The sequence below is a fragment of the Phoca vitulina genome, unplaced genomic scaffold, assembly GCF_004348235.1.
Source record: "Phoca vitulina isolate PV1807 unplaced genomic scaffold, GSC_HSeal_1.0 scaffold50, whole genome shotgun sequence".
In the NCBI taxonomy this organism is placed as follows: Eukaryota; Metazoa; Chordata; class Mammalia; order Carnivora; family Phocidae; genus Phoca; species Phoca vitulina.
This window is the reverse complement of record NW_022589753.1, coordinates 10,159,317-10,178,616: the sequence shown is the minus strand read 5'-3', so window position 1 is coordinate 10,178,616 and position 19,300 is coordinate 10,159,317. Positions and strand designations below refer to the sequence as shown.

The 19,300-nt window shown below is 51.4% G+C and overlaps 1 protein-coding gene across 1 annotated transcript in view; it reads right to left on the bottom strand.

Annotated features, from left to right (window-relative positions):
• The window catches only part of NFATC2 (nuclear factor of activated T cells 2), a 138,693-nt gene extending 125,346 nt beyond the window's left edge, over positions 1-13,347 (bottom strand). Inside the window, exon 1 of the mRNA XM_032387614.1 lies at positions 13,236-13,347. The gene's annotated coding sequence lies outside the window, so the exon portion shown is untranslated. The remainder of the gene's footprint in view (positions 1-13,235) is intronic.
• Between the last annotated feature and the right edge of the window lie 5,953 nt (positions 13,348-19,300).

The window sequence follows — 19,300 nt, the reverse complement described above, 5'->3', positions numbered from 1 at the left end:
CTACCTTTTTTAAGGCTGGAGATGGGGGGCAGGGAATGGCAAGTGCTAGAAAGAAAGGTGTTAAAGACATAGTAGCACCTAACTGAGACTCTACCTCAGACTCATTCAAAGCAAAGTAGCACTGCAAAAAAAATAGTGCTGGTTGCATGCAATGTACTCATCAGTGGACCACGTAAAATCCATCTCATCTGCCGTGGAAGATAGCTAGCCCACACTTAAGGCATCGGTATTCAGAGAGAGGAACAAGGTAGAAGCCCTGATAGGGGATTCAGAGGTTGCTGTTCTAAGTCCTCTGTGCCTCCATGTCTTTGTACATGCCGTTCCCCTTGCCTAGAGCTCCCTTCCAAACCTCCTATCCTCACTTCTCCTAGCAAGCCATTATTCGTCCATCAAGATTACACTTGGGCCACCTCCTCCTAAAGGCCCTCCTTGATTCCCTAGTCTGGATCAGGAAGCTCTTCTTCTGTGTTCCCAGAACGTACAGAATCATATAATGAAGTCTGTCAGTTATAGCTTATTTGTCTGTCTCTCTACTAGACCGAACTCTCTGAAGGCAGATAGGGATCATAAGTCATTAATAATAATAAACCACGAAAGCAGAGAACATTTACTGAGAATTTACATGCCAGGCACTGTGGTAAGCACATTACATGTAGTGAATTATTCCATTCTCACAACCGCCTATGAGGTGGGCACCGTGTATCCCCCTTTTACAGATAAGGAAACTGACACACAAGAATTAACTTGCCCGAGGTCCCACAGCCTGAACCCGGGCAGGCCTGAGAGCACCATCCAGCACCAGGCCAGAGATTCTCAACCTCGGAACCAGCAGCAGTCAGGGTGAGATAATTCTTTTGTGGGGGGGCTGTGGGGTGTTCAGCAGCACCCCTGGCCTCTAACCATGAGATGCCAGTAACACCCCCACCCTTCTCCCAGTCATGACAACCAAAAATGTCCCCAGGTATTGCCAGATTTCTCCCGCCAGGCAGGATACCCCCCAGGCCAGCTGAGAACCCCTGCCCTATGCTGTACAGCCCTGGGGCCACATGCGGGGCCTGCACCCAGCAGAGGCCCCCAAGACTGATGGAAGCTTTCATCCGGGCCCTCCAACCCAAAATGCTTCAGCAAGGAGACATCTGCCCACCGTCAGCCGCAGCAGGTACATCATTTCTGCAGCAGACATCGGAAGTCCTGATTCCCAGCAGTCTCCCCTTCCTCGGCTTCCCGGGGGCTCCCCCCAACATCCGGGGCCCGTGCACATGTGGGGAGGTCTCTGGCCACTGTCAGAGACTACAGGACAAGATTGCCGGGGAGACCACTCCAGCCCCACCTCAGCAAGGTGCCTGCACTGAGATCCAGGTCTCACCTAGCCCAGGGTTAGGGGACCCTGGCGCCACTGCCCCGCCCCTCGGCCGTGTGCCCAGGGGAACCCCAAGTCCTCACAGTGATGAGGTCAGTGACAATACCAACCTGACAGCTCACTGAATCCACGTGAAGCCTGAAACACATGGAATAAGCCCCCAATAAATGGGGGTCTATGGTGTGTTGTTGTTGTTGTTATTATTATTATTATTATGGAAAGAGTGACTTTCTAAATGAAAATCCCACCCTTTCTCAGCTCTCACTGCTTTATTTTACAACAACTTGCCAGCACCACACACACAAGCCCCAATGCATTAAAAGAAAGAAGAAAGGGGGGACGCCCGGCTGGCTCCAGTCAGAGGAGCGTGCGACTCTTGATCTCAGGGTCCTCAGTCTGAGCCCCACATTGGGTGTAGGGCCTCCTTAAAAGAGAAAGGGAAGAATGTTTTATAAAAATAAGATGGGGGCGCCTGGGTGGCTTAGTCGGTTGGGCGTCTGCCTTTAGCTCAGGTCCTGATCCTAGAGTCCCGGGATCGGGCCCCACATCGGGGCTTCCTGCTCACCAGGGAGTCTGCTTCTCCCTCTGACTCCCCCCGCCCTCACTCTCTCTCTCTCCCTCCCTCAATAAATAAAATCTTAAAAAATAAAAATAAGATGGATTAGTCAGTACTTTGGGAAACCTTTTTCAGCTAGCCTTCAAAAAATATGTGGACTAGGTCAAGAAGGCCTCCAACACCCCTTCCATTTTATGCTTTTATTCTTTCCCCTGGGCCATCTGGGAGCTGATCAACTAAATCTTACCGAAGTGTTAGTGACTCAGTGAGCTACTCACTGTAACAAAAACTGATGATAGCTAACATGTCTATACCACTCACTTTATACCAAGAACCACTGGGTACACATTTAATGTTTGTCTCACAAGAACCCTGTGAAGCAGATGATACAGTTTCCACATTTTACCAACAGGGAAAATGAGGCTCAGAGAGGGTGACTAATTTTCCCAAGGTCACACAGCTTCTAAGTGGCCGTCTGGCTCCTCCATCACCTAACCATCATTCTAGCCTGCTATTCATGAAAGGGGCTATGTCTTAGATGGTGACACCTTAACCCCAACCCTGGGATTATGAGGTACCCCAACAATTAGAGCTGCTCTGGGGGTTCCATCAGGAGGTAACTGACAACTAAGGACATGGATTCCTTGCTTCTGAAATAGTCACAGTCCCTCCATTTGCTCCGGGACTGAGTCAACGATTTATTTTAAAATCGCACTGAGGCCACACGGTGGTCTCTGCCAGCGCCTTTCCTCCTGGAGCCTCTTGCAGGCCTGTTGCTCACCCTTGGGGACACACGGACACACGGCCAAGTCTGAGGCGGCCATTCAGTGCCAACCCGCCAGCCAACAGATCGCTTTTGAAAAAAAGGAACAGCAAGAGAACATCTTCTCCGCCTAGAGCTACGGGCGGTGGAATTTTCAGGAAGCAGAATAGAATGACCGAAATAGAAACCCAGCTAGGGAACCACGGCAGGGTCCGTCCTTTGGGGGAGGGGAGGGCACAAAGAGAAACAGTGCCTTCAGGCCTGAAGGGCTTGGAGGAAAGGAGCCAGGACCCAGCCCAGAAGCCAGACGCCCCTGGGCCTGGCAGCGGGGGGGCCCTGGGGCTGCGGGCCGTCCCTGTCTGAGGTGCCGGACCCACCGCTTGATGAGCTCACGCCCCAAGGTGGTGCGAGTCACAGGCCCTGGGTTTGAGTCACCACAGTCTGTCGCCATGGCAGCACTGAGGACGCCACAACCTGGCACCGCAAAGAACAGCCGGAGGAAAGGGGAGAAGGTGGGGGGAACGAGCCCGCCTCCCACCACCCAGCCATCCTCCTAGCCTCCCGTGTGTTGGGGGCTGGGCGGGATCACTGAAGGAGCTGGAAGGTGGAACCTTTTCTGTCTGGTGGCCCGCACCACCCGGGGCAAAGCCCTGCTTTGAAAAGCCGCCTCAAGCTTTGCCCTCTAGTAGTAAGTGCAGTGCTCAGCAAACTTTCCCCAAAGCCCCCCGTGCCCTGCACACACGGAACCGCAGTTGGATTCCTCATCCGAGTCGTGTGTGTTAGTGATGACGGGGAATCAGGTTGTCACACTCGTCCCTCGGCGATGACATATACAGACGCAGGGCATAGAAGGCGAGAAATTCCATCCAGATAAGTCAGGTGCAGAAGTGCCAGAAAGGGAAAAAAGGCAGTTTACCATCCTGTCTCGTCCATGTGGAACCACTGGAAAAAGCCACCTTGAACGCTCTGCTCTTTGCTGACCTTGTCCCAGCGAAGACAGCTGTCTGCCTTCCCCAGACGGGACAGAAAAGAAGGCTCGGTCCTGCCTCCCAGGCAGCCTGCCACGAGGCCAGGCGCCCGGGGACACAAGACCCAGGATGATTTGCAAGCGATCAGCCTCACAGACTGGCTGCCGGCCTGGCTGTTCGGGAACCCAGGCGCACCCCCAGGCGGACACACACTCCTTTCGGAGATGGGGGGAGAAGTGTATGGACTCCACAGCCCACAGGCCTCAAGGTCAAGCTTTTGGATGGAGGCATCGGGCAGACAGGCCGCATCTCCATCTTCACAAGAGCTACAGACTACCTCTTGCTGGTTTAATCATTCCAACGGCCCCTCCTGCTTTGAAGAAGTTCAGACACCTTCCTATGTTTATTCATCGCAATTGCTGAGATTCACCGGGCCGCAAGCTTTCCCACCTGCTGCCTCCCTCTCTGCAGCTTATAACCAGCCCCCCGGGGTGGGGGAGGCAGGTGTTATCAAGTCCCTTATGTTACAGATGGAGAAACTGAGGCTTAAGGGTGCAGAGATTCACCCAACGTCACAAAACAATCAGGGGCAGAGCTGGGGTTCAAATTGAGACCTGGTTTAAGTGCAGTAAAATGCACAAATGTGAAATGTACCTCTCGTGCCTCTTTATATATGTATGTACCCGGTTATCCACCATTCAAGATATAGACCATTTCCATTCTGCCCGAGGTTTCCCTGGTGGCACCCCTCCCCGGCCCCCCAGCCAGGAACCCTTACCCGGCCTCACTTCTCACCCCAGAGACTGGGTTTGCCTGTTCTCGAACGTCACATAAATAAAATCCACCAGGATGGACAGGTTACGGCTTTCGCTCAACATTCTGAGAGTCATCCGTGTGGTGTGCGGCCACAATTTCTTTTTTATATGTAGTATCCCCCCATAGGATGAAACCATCATTTATTTACCTGGTCACCAGACTACACGGCCTCTCTTTTTAAAGACCGCCATGCGAGACCAAACTGGACCTACTGAGGCCCTTTTCTAACAGGAGAGTCCGTCCCTCCACACTGGTCATGGGGTGCGTGACAGAGAACACGGCTCAGGCAGCTTCCTCACCAAAAGGAGAAGGAAAGGTCTGGTCAGAACTAACCAGAAATAGACTTCAGATAATCCTCCCTCAGAAACGGGGCTGGACGTGGCTAACCCACCTCTCTGTCAAACGCCTGCCCAAGGGGACACAGGGGGGCGCACACTTTCTAACCAGCTCAGCAAAGACCCCTTGCCCTCATGCGAGCACCTCAAAGCTGCCCCCCTTCAGTCCCCCAACCCCTGGCACAGCCTTGAAAAGCTGATTGCCCCCCCTTTTTTTAACCAACTTGAAATCCAAATGGAAACTTCCCCCTTGAGAACAGTGGGGCCCCTGAACTCTTGGCCAGGGGCAGAGATTTAAAATTAATACCTGATTGAACTGACAGGTTCTTTATTTACACTTTCCCTCCCCCCCGGCAGTTCTCATTTCAGTGCCATGCTCCCAGGGGCGGGCACACTTAATCAGTGGCCCTGCCAAGCCCGGTCATTAATGGCATTCCTCCTTTCTCCCCAGCAACAGAGGTGATGTCACCCTCTGCGGACCTCAGACGGGCGGCCCACCCCCTTACGAGCGCGCAGGCCGACAGCCCCTGCCTACGGTCTTTCTAGTCACTGTGGCAGGCACCACAGACCAAGTTTTCCCCTCCTCATTTACCATTTCCCCCTTTTGCAGGCCTGCCCAAGCAGGTTTGTTTTGATAAGGGCCTTTATAAATCCTGAGCTTTGCAGGCGACTTTCTTCCCTTCAGAAAGCTCACCCAGGCATGGCCCAATTAAAATTCACATGGGAAGGGCTGGCTTTTAGAAATGCATCTTAACCAAAACAGGCCCAGTGGAGAAAACGTGCTTTTCCCCCAAACCTCAGATTAGGAGGTGGGGAGGGTCCCAAATGCCAACTCAGGAAAAGCCATCTCTCGTCTGCCTTTGGGTATATATCCCCTCCCCCACACTGGGGGATGGGGGGAAGCATTAAAAAATCCAAGGCATGAGGCTTTCCAACTAAATGCCAGTTTATAGGAAATGCAAAGGACAGAGGAACGTGTTCAAAGACACCCCAGGAATGCCACTGGCCAAATCCGACACGTGGCAAACAGTGCAGGAAAACTGGCCTTGTTTCTTCGGCAAAGAAATAGCAAAAAAGCAGATTGATGGGGACCTTTCTAGAATGAGACACAGTGGTCACATCAACCAAATACAACGTGAAGATCTTGTTTGGATCTTGGTTCAAACAAATTAACTGTAAAAAGATACTTGTGAGACAAGCGGGAAATTTGCAACTAGACATTGGAAATTAAGTCATTATTGTTCTGTTTCAGGTTTGATAACGGCATTTCGTTTTTTCTCGAGTCTTTGTCTTGGAGAGCTACAGACTACTCTAGTTATTAACAAAATAGTATATCATTTGGAATTTGATTTAAAGTAACTGGGGGCAGGAGTGTAGAGCATAAGTGGGGGGGAGGGCTGAAAGATTAGCCTTATGCTGGTACTTGGAGCTGGGTGGTGGGAACGTGAAATTATATCATTTCTCTACATTTCCGTATTTTGGGTAAAGTTCATTACAAAAATTCAGGGAAAAGCCAAAGGCTGTTGTTCTTGTTTTGGGGGAGCCCATATCGGGCTCTGCTCCAGATAAGGAAGAAGCCCCTGACCCATCCCGGGAAGAGCCCCAGGGTCAAGTCTCGCCTTCTTCCCTGAGCTCAGTTTGAACAATCAGCAGAAAAAACAAACCTCACACCAGCCTGGGGAAGCCAAGTTTGGCTGGAGCTCTGCGGGGCCTGTGGCTATTTCCTGTGCTGGGGAGGAAAGGAGGAGGAAGTCCCTTCATGGGGGGAAGCCACAAGGCATCCATCACACTGCACTTTCCAGGGCTGCTCCTTCCTGGCCCTGGTTCAAGAGTCCCATGGAGCCAGGGCAGGACACCTGGGGAAACGCTGCCTCCCAAGAGAGGCAGCCACCGGGGAACCTCCAGGCCCCAGAGTCTGGACATCTGGGAAAGTTCTTGCAGCCAGCCCAGTTCTGGGGCTGAGGCAGGTGCCAGAGGAGTATTCTGAGTCAGTACGGAAGGCGCGTTAAGGTAGACGGCACCCACTCAAACCCGGCAGCCGGGGGCTCCTCTCCAAGGACCAGAATCTTCTTTATTCCTGGCCGGTCTTCTCTTAAAGCTCAGACTTCATCCAAGGTGAAGGCTCCCTGTTCCAAGGAGCCAATGCCCTCAGGAAGCCAGGAGAGCTGGAAGCCGCCCAGTCTCTGCACAGCCTTGCCACGCGGGCTTCAGGCTTCGGGCTTCGAGCACACTGCCTCCAGGTAACCTCACATCAGGCTTCGGGCTTCGAGCACACTGCCTCCAGGTAACCTCACATCCACCCCCACAGGTGAGCGCTACCATCCCCATCCCCACGGCACAGGTGAGAAAACACAAACCCAGAGAAGCCAAATCTCATGTCCCGAGGCATACCGCTAATAATTTGCCTCCATTCATTGGGCAATTACTCATTGTGCGCTTGCTAACGCCCGGGGACTTTTGCTTGGCCAAGGTCAGGCAGGTAGGAGGCACCTAAATCAGAATTTCAAGCCAGGGTTTTCTGATTTCAGACCTGGTGCTCTGACCCGCTGAGCCAATGGCCTCGGGGGCATGCACAACAATGCACAATGGGGGAACGTGTGGGCCCCGGGGGCATGCACGACAATCCCTGGGGATGCAGAAAGAACTATAAAAACAGCAGAACTCCCATTGATTTCCTGTCCTTTATCGCTGTTAGTTTTGTTGTAGGAGCATAATCCCCTGAGGACAGCGACAAACATCAAGTTGATGATTCTATAAATATCAAATATAAGGGGTGCATGCAGCCCAGGCTCCAGTACATGGGACGTCCCCAAAGCTGGAGTCCGTGACATCGTTGCTGAGTTGTAGTGCTGACAGCTTGGACTCAGGACCCCGGCTGCCTGGGTCCAAGGCCCGCCCTGCCATTCGCCGCTGCCTGCCTCAGCAAAGGTAACGGACCCCCAAAGGGTCTGACTTCCCTGGTCCCAAGTGCAGCTGAAAGATCCTAATGTGCAGCCAGGATTGAGAACCACTGGCCACAATGCTGCATTTCTCAAATATATTCAAACCCCACCCCCCACCCCACCTTACAGGATTAGGACGCCTTGGGAACCAACCCAAATAACACTGCTCTAAGGTTTTAAGGGCCTTGCTCCCAATCACCTCCAGAACAAAGTGCCTTGAATTTGGAAGCATGGATGACATGTGTTCAGCGGTGAAGAATGATCAGGGCAACTTTCTCCCCATTTCCTTCGCCTCCTAGACAAGGCCACCACTCAACCCTAGCTCTCATTTCACCTTTCCGGCTGCACCTGGAGACGCTGTTTGTACAAAGCAGGCTTAATAAGGCCTGTCCTTAACTCCACACAGACGGCAACGTCTCTGAATGTCACATGTGTTCAGTGAACCTGCTTGCTTAGGGTAGAACTCTATTTTTAGTAAGCACCAAAAAAATCCCCATGATACCCTATCCCCAGCACCTCATTTGTCCCTATTTGTTTACCAGGCTGTGTCCCATACTGGCCTGAGGGCCAGGCAAGGGTAGGACCACATCGAATTGTCTCTACACCCATCTCCCCCGCCCCGCCCCGCCCCAGGGTCTGGCACCAAACCAGCATTCAGTGAGTGTTTGCTGAAAGGAGGAGGTTTTAATTGTCCCCGGTGAATGGGTTGAGAGCAGGTGTTCCTGAGTGGAAATGCGGGTGATGAGAGGGGATGGGCTCCAGAGGGGTCTGGGAGTCTACCTGAAAACGGTATGAAAGGCACACGGAGGGCAGAGGGGGATGTGTAGGGGGGCGTGCAGGAGTTACGCACGTGAGCACTGTGTACGTGCCCGATACGTGTGTACATGCGCTCCTACAGTGTGTGTGCATATGGGATCTGTGGCTTTCATCAGCTTTGCAAAGGGCTGTGACCCAAAAAGTTTAAGGACCACCAGAATGGACTACAAGACCAGGAGGCCTGAAAGGTCAAGGTTGGTGCCATTTGCATTAGCTTACCAGGAGGGACACACCAGACCCACTGAGGCCTAGCAGCAGTGATCGCGCCCGATGGGTCAGTCCCTGACAGTCCAGAGGGGATGTGGCACTTCCGGAGGTGACAGGGGCTCCCAGTACCCATCCATCTCTCCCAGTGTTTTACACATTGGGAGAAGTACTAATTCATTTCATCGAATTTGCGAGCACACACAAAGGAACGAAACTTCTAATCTGTCCACTGACAACCAGCACACCTCTCTCCCCTCCACGATGAGGTTAGGAGCACTGGTCAGGACTCCCACAGCTCTGTCCCCGTTCTTTCTGTCACCTTTTTTTGACTGAGGGAGACAGCTAAGTATAGTAAGAGTCATACTTTGCATGGCTCTAAGCAAATAAATTTGAAAACCTAAATAAAATGGATAATTTCTTAGAAAGATATGGCTTACCAAAATTGACTCCAGTAGACACAGAAAGTGCAAGCAGACCAATTCCCATCGACAACAGAGAACAGAATAGAGAACAGAAGAGAGAAAGCAATCAGAGAACAACCCCATAAAAAGGCACCAGGTCCGGATGGCTTCACAGGGGAATTCTATCACAACTTTAGAAACAGGATAGTCCCAGCAATACATATGTTGTTCCTGAGCATAGAAAAGGAAAGAAATCGAAACCATAGAAAAGGAAAGAAATCCGAACCACACCAAAAAGGACATTACAGACAAATATCACTCATGAATACTGCTGACAGGAATCTTAAACATTATCAGACACCAGGCCCACCACCATAAGTGACCAAGTGGGGTTTAAACCAAGAATTGTTCAATATTCAGAAATCTATTAGTATAAGTCAGCATATAAATAGATCTAAGAAGAATAAAATCATTTTTCCATAGATCCTAAGAAGCCGATGACCTAATTCAACTCTCATTCCTAATCAAACCTCTCAAGAAAACAGTAATGGGTAGATACTTCCTCAACATAATAAAATCCATGTACTTCAGTCCTAAAGCGGACACCTAAGATATTCCTGCTAGGGTCAGAAACAAGGCAAGGATGCTGCCATTTCCACTACCAGGGGGCAGGCATTAGTCAATGCCATTAGACGAGAGAAAACCACAGAAGCACAATTTGAGGCTCCGGCTCCGTGAGGGCAGGGCCTGGGTCTTATTCCCTATTATATCCCCAGGATCTAACACAATAGATGCTCAATAGTTAGCAGGATGAGTAAATGAGTAACAGCTCACATGAACTGAGCACCTCTGTTAAGAGAGCCAAGGGTTTAAAAAAAAATGCTCATAACAAATCACACTCTGTATTGACTTAAATAGGTCAGGGGGTGCCTGGGTGGCTCAGTCGGTTGAGTGTCTGACTCTTGATTTCGGCTCAGATCATGATCTCAGGGTCGTGAGATCGAGCCCGGTGCTGGGCTCCATGCTGGGCATGGAGCCTGCTTAAGATTCTCTCTCTCCCTCTGACCCTGCCCCTCCCCCACTCTCTGTCTCTAAAATAAATAAATAAATCTTAAATAAATAAATAGGTCAAGCCATTCAGGGCAAACAACCCTGTGAGATAAGCACTATTATTTCAGCCATTTGACAGATAAGCAAACCAAGGTCCAGAGAGGTTAAAAGACTCACCCAAGATCACTCTGTTGGTAAATGTTTTAAACTCCAGTCTTGCCATAGTGCCCCTTACAAACTGCTTTGCATCTCGCTCATCAGATGAGGGAATAGTGAACCCTCACACAGTAGCTCAGAATGCAGCCTCTGGAGCAAGACTGCCAGGTTCATGTTTCAGCTCTGCCATTTACCAACCCTGTTCTCTTGGGAAAATTCCTTCACCTTTCCATGCCTCACTGCCTCCTCTGTAAAATGAGGGTGACAAGAGTGCCCACCTGCTAGGGTCGGAGGGTTAATTTATGAGCTATAATAGGCATGTGCTACGATGCTACAGTTCCATAAAATGAGCATCCAACTTTCCCCAAATTCCTAAGTACCATCACCAAGTTCTGACAATGTCTGTCCCATTCGCTGGCCCTTTCCTTCCTTGACGTTTGCCAAGCTCATGCACAGAGCTAAGGGTAGCCCTCACACGCATCACCAATATATTGTCACCCGGGACAAAGCCCAATGGCAAGCTAAAGGCTAGTGTCAGTCCTTGGGGAGTTCCACCATTCAGAAGCAGAGAGGTGACCCCATTAACATCTGGGTAAGCCAGAGCCAGACCCACATCTGGAAGAGCTCGCTTTGCCTCCCAAGGCTCACAACACCCCCTCTCTTCCTCAGCCATGATGCTGCCTACTTCCCAGCAAGGAACCATCATTTACAGATTCCAGAGCAAACTCCCCATTCCGTAAGGGTGGGGAGCTACACATAGGAACTCCTTTCCAAAGAGTACAGTTTGCAGAGCAGGGACTTTACAATGGAGAAACCCGACAAATACTACTTTGGCCAAGCTGATCAAGGTCAGTATCAATGGTGATCAATCAAGTTGATAATAGGTACCCTTGATAGGATGTGATGGACACAGTCCCGTCAGCTGTGTGGTCTTCGTCCCCTAAACCCATAGCCCCAGCCTTTGCATGAGGGAAACATCAGAAAGACCCTAACTGAGGCACACTCTACAGCACACCTAACCAGTGCTCCTCAAAACTGTCAAGCTCATAACAAACAAGGACAGTATGGACTCTAGGTGATAATAATGCATCAGTATCGGCTCATGAATGATAACAAATACATTCATACTAGTGTAATGTAAATAAAATGGGGACCTGGGTGCTGGGGATATGGCAACTCCCTCTACTGTCTTACCAGTGTTCTGTACTCTCAAACTGTTCCAAAAAAATAAAGTTGTTTTTTTTTTAAATGATTCCAGGGTTTTCGCTGTGGCCATTTAGACACCCATCTGGCGGCCACCAAGCACCACTTGCCAAGAAAAACTATAAAAAGCACCTCCCATCAGATTTGGCTTGGAAACTATTTCCCCGGAAATCTCCCCTGTGCAAAAAAAAAAAAAGGAAAAAAAAAAAAGTTAGCTGATTGTGAATCTGGGAGGGGTATAAGTTCCCTGCAAAACATGACTTTAATCTTAACAAACAAAGAGCGCGGATGTTAAAGGAACCTTAAAGGGATCATTTGCAGATTCTTAGTTGTATCTTTTCAAAGCAAAGGAAGGCCTCCAGATTGCAACTCAAGAAGACTGGTCTCTTTTGTTGGCTAATTATTTCCATCTCCAGCCAAAATACAGAATGATTTACTAACTACCATCTTCCTTGTCATCTAAGCCAAAGCAAGTCCCTCACCTAACGTGGCCAGTGAAGACCATGAGGGAAGGAAAGTTAAAACTTCTCATTCACCTCCCTTACACAACATCTCTGAGAAGCACCAAGCCTCCGTGAAAAGGCCTCCTACACCAAGCAGCCCGCACAACCCCTTCCTGCACTCCGGATGCGGCCAAGCCCGAGTGCATCTGGAAGTTACCAACAGGCCTGCCCCTGAGGCTTCAACAAGCATTGGCTGGGCTGGGCTGTCAAAATCAGGAAGCCTGGTTGGGGTTGGGGTTTTTTTTGTTGTTGTTGTTTTTTTCCAAGACAACTTGCTAACCAGAAAAATACAGTGAGGTTGGGCATGCGACCTCCTCCACCTTCTGACAAATGTTCCTGCTAACCCACGTGAAGTGATGGCCCAGCCTGGGGAAGTCCCCAGCCACATCGGGCACCTAAAAGCATGGACTGACAGGTCGCCGAGGCAGGAATAGGCTTCTTCTTCCTGAATCCACACGCCAGGCTTCCCCCGCAAACCCCACATGCTAGGGGACCACATAACAAAGCTCAGACTGATCCATCTGGGGTGATCCACAAAGGCAGCAGCAGAACCCAGGGACGAAAGGGGCTGGCTTCCTAACACTGAAGCCAAACCACCCTCCAGCATCAGACACAGACAACCTCTTCACCAGTTTCAACACCGAGTCCCCAGCAAAGTCAGCTCACAGGCGGTGCCGTCTGCGGAGAGGAGGGTCAGCGTCCCAGGCCCTGACGGTGGGGCGCAGTTGCAACCTCTTTGTGCATCAGTCCCCTCCCTGCTGACTCCATTCTTTGGCTTCCTCACCTCCTCCCTCCAGAGGCAAATCAATCACTTCCTTTCCCCTCCGAAGACCCTGCAGCAGGCAAGAGCCAGCTGAGGCCCCTACCACCCCTTGCTTTGCTACAGTGACCCTCAGGGACAAGCCACCAGTAACTGCAGCCTGACGCCCTACTGGGCAAGAGCGAGCCTACCGCCCCCTAAAGGTGGCAACAGTCCCAGACGCCTCATGCCCTCCCTCTCACCTGGGGAGACGCACCCCTCCCTCCCTCCCTCCAACCCCCCCCCCAAAGTGTGACATCGGGACCAAAGAGGGGCCCCGTGTCCACTCCGCAGGCCCAAGCCCCCGCCCGGGCTCGGGGGGCGGGGGGGGGGGGCAGGCCGGGAGGAGCCTCCACCGACCTTCGATAGGATTCAAATACTCATAGTCGAAGAGGATGGAGAAGTCGAACTCGTCTTGGGGGCTGCCCCCGGGCTCGTGGCCCGGGGCGCCCCCGCCGTCGGGCTCGGGCTGCTGCTCCGGGGCGTCCATGGCGCGCAAAGCGGCGGGAGGGTGGCGGGGCCGGGGGCGAGCGCGGGCGCGGCCTTCTCCTGGGCCCCTCGCCGGGAGCGGGGGCAGGAAGCGGGGCGGAGAGGCGGCGGGAGCGGCGGCGTCCCTGTCCTCGTGGGGACGCACGCGGGCCCGGGAATGGCGCGCTGGCGCAGCGGGTCCTGGACGCGCCCGGGGAGCTGAGCGGCGGCGGCGCGGGCTTCCTGCTCCGGGAGGCACCTGTTGCAGCCCGCGGAGGGGGAGGCGGGGACAGGGAGGCCGGGCCGGCGGGGGCGGGGCCGCCACCCGGGCCCCGGGGGAGGGCGCGAGGGAGGGGGAGGCGGGCTGGCCGGCGCCCGGGAGGGAGGAGGCAGTCGGCCGGCCGGCCGGGGCCGCACCGCCCGGGCCCCACGCTTAGCAACGGGCCCCGGGGCCACGGACGGGCGCTTCGGCGCGGCCGCGCTGGGACCCGCCGCCTCCCTCCCCGCGGGGACCTGGGACCTAGACGGGAAAGCTGGGGCCACTCGTAGTTTTGCCCTACGTGATCAGCTGATCCCATTCTTTTCCCTCCTTTCTTCTCTCAGGGGGTGAGGGTGGGGGGCACCCATTCCCTTCCCCCGCAGACTGCGCCTCCAGGGGTTCCTGGGTGCCCACAGCTGTGGCATGATTTTCACCTCCAGTTCAGTCACCTCTATACCCCTGAACGCAGTTTCCGAGCACCTGGGAAGGAATCGTAGATACTCTGAGAGCACAAGCCCCACCCTGATCTCTGTACCTCTTGGGCCTCCTCTCATGTGCCTGGGGCCAGGGACCCAGCCTGAACCAGACACTGATGCCCCGGGAAGCTCAGGTCGGGGGTATGGGCATGAAGGTGATAAACAAGAGAAGATCACCTTGAACAGTGTGAGGAGGGAATTACCAGCAGTATGGAGTAAGGGTTGACAGCTGGGGAGGCGTTCTCCTCTTGGGTAGTCAGGTAGGGCCTCTGGGGGGGGCGGGGCTGGACCTAAATGACCTGGGGAAAGAGAGTTCTGGCAGTGGGAACCAAAGGGAAGCTAAAGCCCGAAGGGGCTCCGTGTGCCCTCCAAGCCAGGACAGCAGTGCAGTTGGAGAGGTTGGCTGGTAACAAGTACCTGCAGACACTGGTTAAAAACACATATTCCCAGGCTCTCGCTGGAGCCTCTTATTCTGTAAGTCTGGAGTAGAGGCTCAGGAATGTGTGTTTTTAAATAAGCACCCAAGATGAATGTTATGAGCAAGTACATTTGAAGAACACTACATAAGAACCCAGTACCACCAACCGCCCCCCCGCCACTTCCAAGGGTCTCAGACCAAGTGGGCTGAAGTCAGAAAATAGACTCACAGAGGCTGACAAGGAGACAACAGTGATCTTCAACCCTAACAGCATGTTAGAATCACCTGGAACACTTTTTCAATGCCTGTGCCTAGACTTCAGTCCAACCCCCAGGGAACCAGAACATCCAAAGGTATTTTTTTTTTAAATGACTTCAGATGAATCCAAAGTGTAGCCAGTGTTGAGAATCTCTGGAGCAGAAGATAGGGTGGGAGAGGTTCTAGGATTCCCGGAGAACCACAACTTGACCTCACGTGGGGAATGACTCAAATCCTTCCCCATGTGCTAGGAAAAATGGAGAATGTGCATCCTTCATGGGGAGCCATCTCCGCTCCATTAAGAGATTTGTGCAAAGCTAGGGATCATCATTCATTCCACAAATATTTGCTGAGCACCTGCCAGGTACGTGACATTGCTACAGCTCTTGGAGATGCAGCCATCAACAGGACAGCGTCGCTACCCTCATCATGCTTTTATCCTGGAAGCAAAGAGACACAGCAATGAATAGGGTTTTCCAAATTGCACTTAGACCAGTGGTTCTTAACTCCAGCTACGCATTCGAGCCACCTGGAGAGCTGTTTAAACATTCAATGGCAGAGCCCCACCAGAGACCAGTTATAATCAGAATGTTTGAACGTGGGGCCTGGGCATCAGGGTTTTGTAAAACCTCCCCAGATGCTTCTAGTGTGTGGCCAGGGATGAGAAACACCTGTTTAGCCTCTCCATTTCAAGGGACCCCAGCCTAGCCTCAGGACTTGCCAACTTTCAGAGACTTAGGAAGTACTTTCTGATTGTCAGAGCAGAAAATGATCCTCTTCTTTAATTCCTAATCATAAGCAGAGCGACACTGGGTGTAGCCAACAAATATCTAAGGTTAGCTGATAAATGTAGATGGAGGAGGAGAGAGTGATGACCCAGACTGGGACATTTAGAGCCAAGTATCTAGAAGGAGATGGGTGCTTTTGGGTCCTTATGACAGGACCCAAAGTCCAGACCCTGAAATGTGGTCAGGGATAAACAAAGGAACCGGCCTGCCCTTATGCTGTAGAAAAAAAGAAGGGCTGGTGTCACCCTCCCCTGTCCTTTCTCATCCTCCACCCATAATGATTAAATGCCTCTAATCTAGTGGACATCTGTTGATTTTGCCTACCCGGAATCATTCCCTGCTTCTGATAACAGCATCCCAGGGTGTTCCATTGGGAAACTACTCTTGACACAATTTTGGCAAAACTATCAACCCAGTCGTCCCACCCACCCCTGGCAAAGTGGATGCATGACGAGGCTTGACCAGAGAATTTTATCTCCTTTAGCCTATGAGACCTACTAAGGCAGTGGTCACGACTGCCTCATTCAGACACAGCTTTATGTCCAGTGGATGTGTGGATGGATAGAGGGATGAATGGAAGAGTGGGTGTTTGGATGGATGGATGCATGCATGCATGCATGCATGGATGGATGGATGAAAGAGTGTATGTTTGGATGGATTAATCAATGGATGCATACATAGATCAATTGATCAATTGATGGAAGAATAGATAATAGTAGATGGATCAATCAATGGCTCAATGGAAAAGTGGATGTTTGGATGGAAGGATGGATGGACAGGTGGAAAAAAGTTTAACTCTCCTGTGTAAGTTCCTTAGATTTTAACAACCCCCATTCAGCGGGTAGTCTGCTTGTCCCTCTCCCTCTGCCCCTCCCTATGCTCACAAACATTCTCTCTAAAATAAATAAATTTAAAAAAAATGTAAAAAAAGACTCTAACTGCCTTAGTTTTTCCTCTGAACAGTGGATATATTTTAAAAGCTTCTAACTTTTGGAATCTGCACCCTAACAATCAAGAGTTCTTTGAAGGGAATAGGTTCAGACTAGGCCCTGACCCAAAACAGTTTCTGCTGGAGCAGTGGGAAGTGAGAGGCTTTTCTTCTCAGAGGGCCACCTTGAGGGTGGGGGTTTGGGTTGGGGGGAAGACATATTTTCAATTCCAAAATAAATAATTTGTGCTCTTAGGAGCAAGGACTAGGAGCAGAATGCATGACCTTTATGCATTCAGTGGCCATCCTGGGGGGCGGGGGGTGGGACGGAGGCCTTAACAGTGCAGCTCTGTCAACCTTCTCTCTGCCCCGCGGCTGACCTCCTTGCAGAGGCCCTGGCCTCTTCATTTTTCTCCAGCCTTTCCAACAAAAGTGCAAGGGAAGCCAGCAAAGCCCCTGAGAGCTTGAAACTTCTAGCACGCCTTGGTACTGTCTGGCCCTGTTCCAGGAATTCAGCTCACTTCAACAAGCATTTACCCTAATGTTTAATTGCAAACCGAGGTAAGCACCACGAAGAAAAGAAGAAGGTGCTACACAGCTTGTAACAAGGAAACCTGATACAGATATAGGGAGTTCAGGGAAGGCTTCCCTAGGAGCCAATGTTTCCGCAGAGACCAGAAAGTCATCGAGAAGTTGGCCAGGAAATAGTGAGGGGAAGAACTAACAGCCAGATGGGGAAAGTATGTGCAAAGGCCCTGAGGCTGGAGGAAGTATGACGTGTTGGCGGGACCGAAGGAAGACTGGAGTGGTGGGTGCTCAGGAACCTGAAGAAGGTGTAAGGGAAGGCTGGGAGGTAAGTGGGGCCCTGGAACCATGTGGAGAATTCTGGATATAAGAGCAATGGGGAATACCTGAACAGTATCGGGCAGTGTGTGACAAGACCATGTTCGAGTTTTTAAATAATCGCTTGGGTTCTGTGTGTTGAAGAAACTGGGGTACAAGGCTTGAAGTGGGATGATCAGTTAGGAAGCGCCTATAGCCATGGGGGCAAGGGGTACTGGGAGCGTGGCCTTCGGGGTGGTGGTAAAACCAGCAACAGGACACAAAAGACACACACATGTACCCTTGTCCTTGGTCCACACTTGAGTTATCTCTTTTCCTCTTCTAGGCACAGTCTGATTCCACCTGAACACGAATGTCAGAGGAACACTGGTCCTGGGCTCTGAGCCCCGAGGCCCATTCAGGTGGGCCCTGCGGGTACCCTCTACCCACAGCTCTGCCCTCCCTTCTATCTTCTGGCAGAAAGCTCATCTTCATCTGCAGCCCGGACCTCTCCCCTTACATCCGGGGACACGCGTCCGGCTGCCAACCCAACCTTCCGCGCAGGGGTCCAACAGGCATCCCAAAGTGACCATGTCCGCACCAAGCCCTGGGACGCTCTGAAACCTCTCTTCTCCCACTAGTCCCAGCTCAACTCTCACACTCCCCCCACCCCCCATTCATCCAGTTCTCTGACCAAAATCCAAGGAATGGTCTGTGATCCCTCTCGTTTTCTCACACACACAGGCAAACCCACAGCAAATCTGGGCATCTCTATCCTCAAAATGTAACGTAGACCCAACCGTTTCTCACCAGCCTCCCACCCGAACAAGCCACTTCCCCACACAACTGCAGTCGCCTCCTCCCTGGTCTTGCTACTTCCACTTTGCCTTTACACAGAGTGGCCACAAGCAGCCTCTCAAAATATGGATCCCGTAAATCCTCCTGGGGCTTCCCATTAAGTTTAGAATTAAATACAAACACGTCAGCCTACAAAGCCCTGGATAAGCTGCCTCCAGCCCCAGCTCTCTTTGACTACCATCTATCGCCATTCGCCCCTTCTCTTACTCCTTCTGCCACCCTGCTCATCCACCCGCTCCTTGATAATGCCAAGCACAGCCCCACCTCAGGGCCTTTGCACCTCCTCCTCCTATGGATATTTGCCTGGTCACCCCCTCACTTTGTTCATGCCTCAGCTCAAATGTCACCTCCTCAGAGAGGCCTTCCGTGACCACCCCAATAAAAATAGCGCCCCCTAGCCTTCTCTGTCCCCACAGCCAGCTTTGTGTTCTCACGGCCTTTATCTCTACAGTATATTGTACTCATGTGTATATCTGTTCACCTGTTGATTGCCTGTTCTCACTTGAATGTAAGCCCCACAGGGGCAAGGCTGTGTGTCTGCTCTGATCACTGCTATATCTGGGGTTGTCAGATTTAGCAGATGAAAATACAGGACACCCAGTTAAATTTGGAGTCTAGACGGACAACACATTTTTTTTTTTTTAGTGTAAGTATGTTCCATATATTATATGGGACACATTTAAGCTAAAAATGATTCATTGTTTGAAATTCAAAGTTACCTGGGCATCTTGTATTTCTGTCTGGCCACTCTGGCTATATCCTCAGATTCTAGAATAGTACCCAGCATGTGGCAGGTAGTCACTAAAAGGCAGCTGAAGGAATGAATGAAGGAACAGTGCCGAACGGAACTTCCCCCTTAGAGATCAATCCAACAGGAGCTTGTACCAGGAGGAGCCCCTGGGTCCCCACTTTCCTCAGTTTATTGGGACTCATCAGGGATGTCCTGAAATCTGGTGTTTTGCACAACTGATGACCCAGCCTCTAGCGTGGTTACAATACCTGTAATCATTTTTATATAAAAACGTTGCATCTGACTCAGTGGCTTTAGGGAAATTCTGCCTGTACATGTTTTTATGAAAGAAAGAAAGAAGAAAGAAAAAGAAAAAGAAAGAAAGAAAGAAAGAAAGAAAGAAAGAAAGAAAGAAAGAAA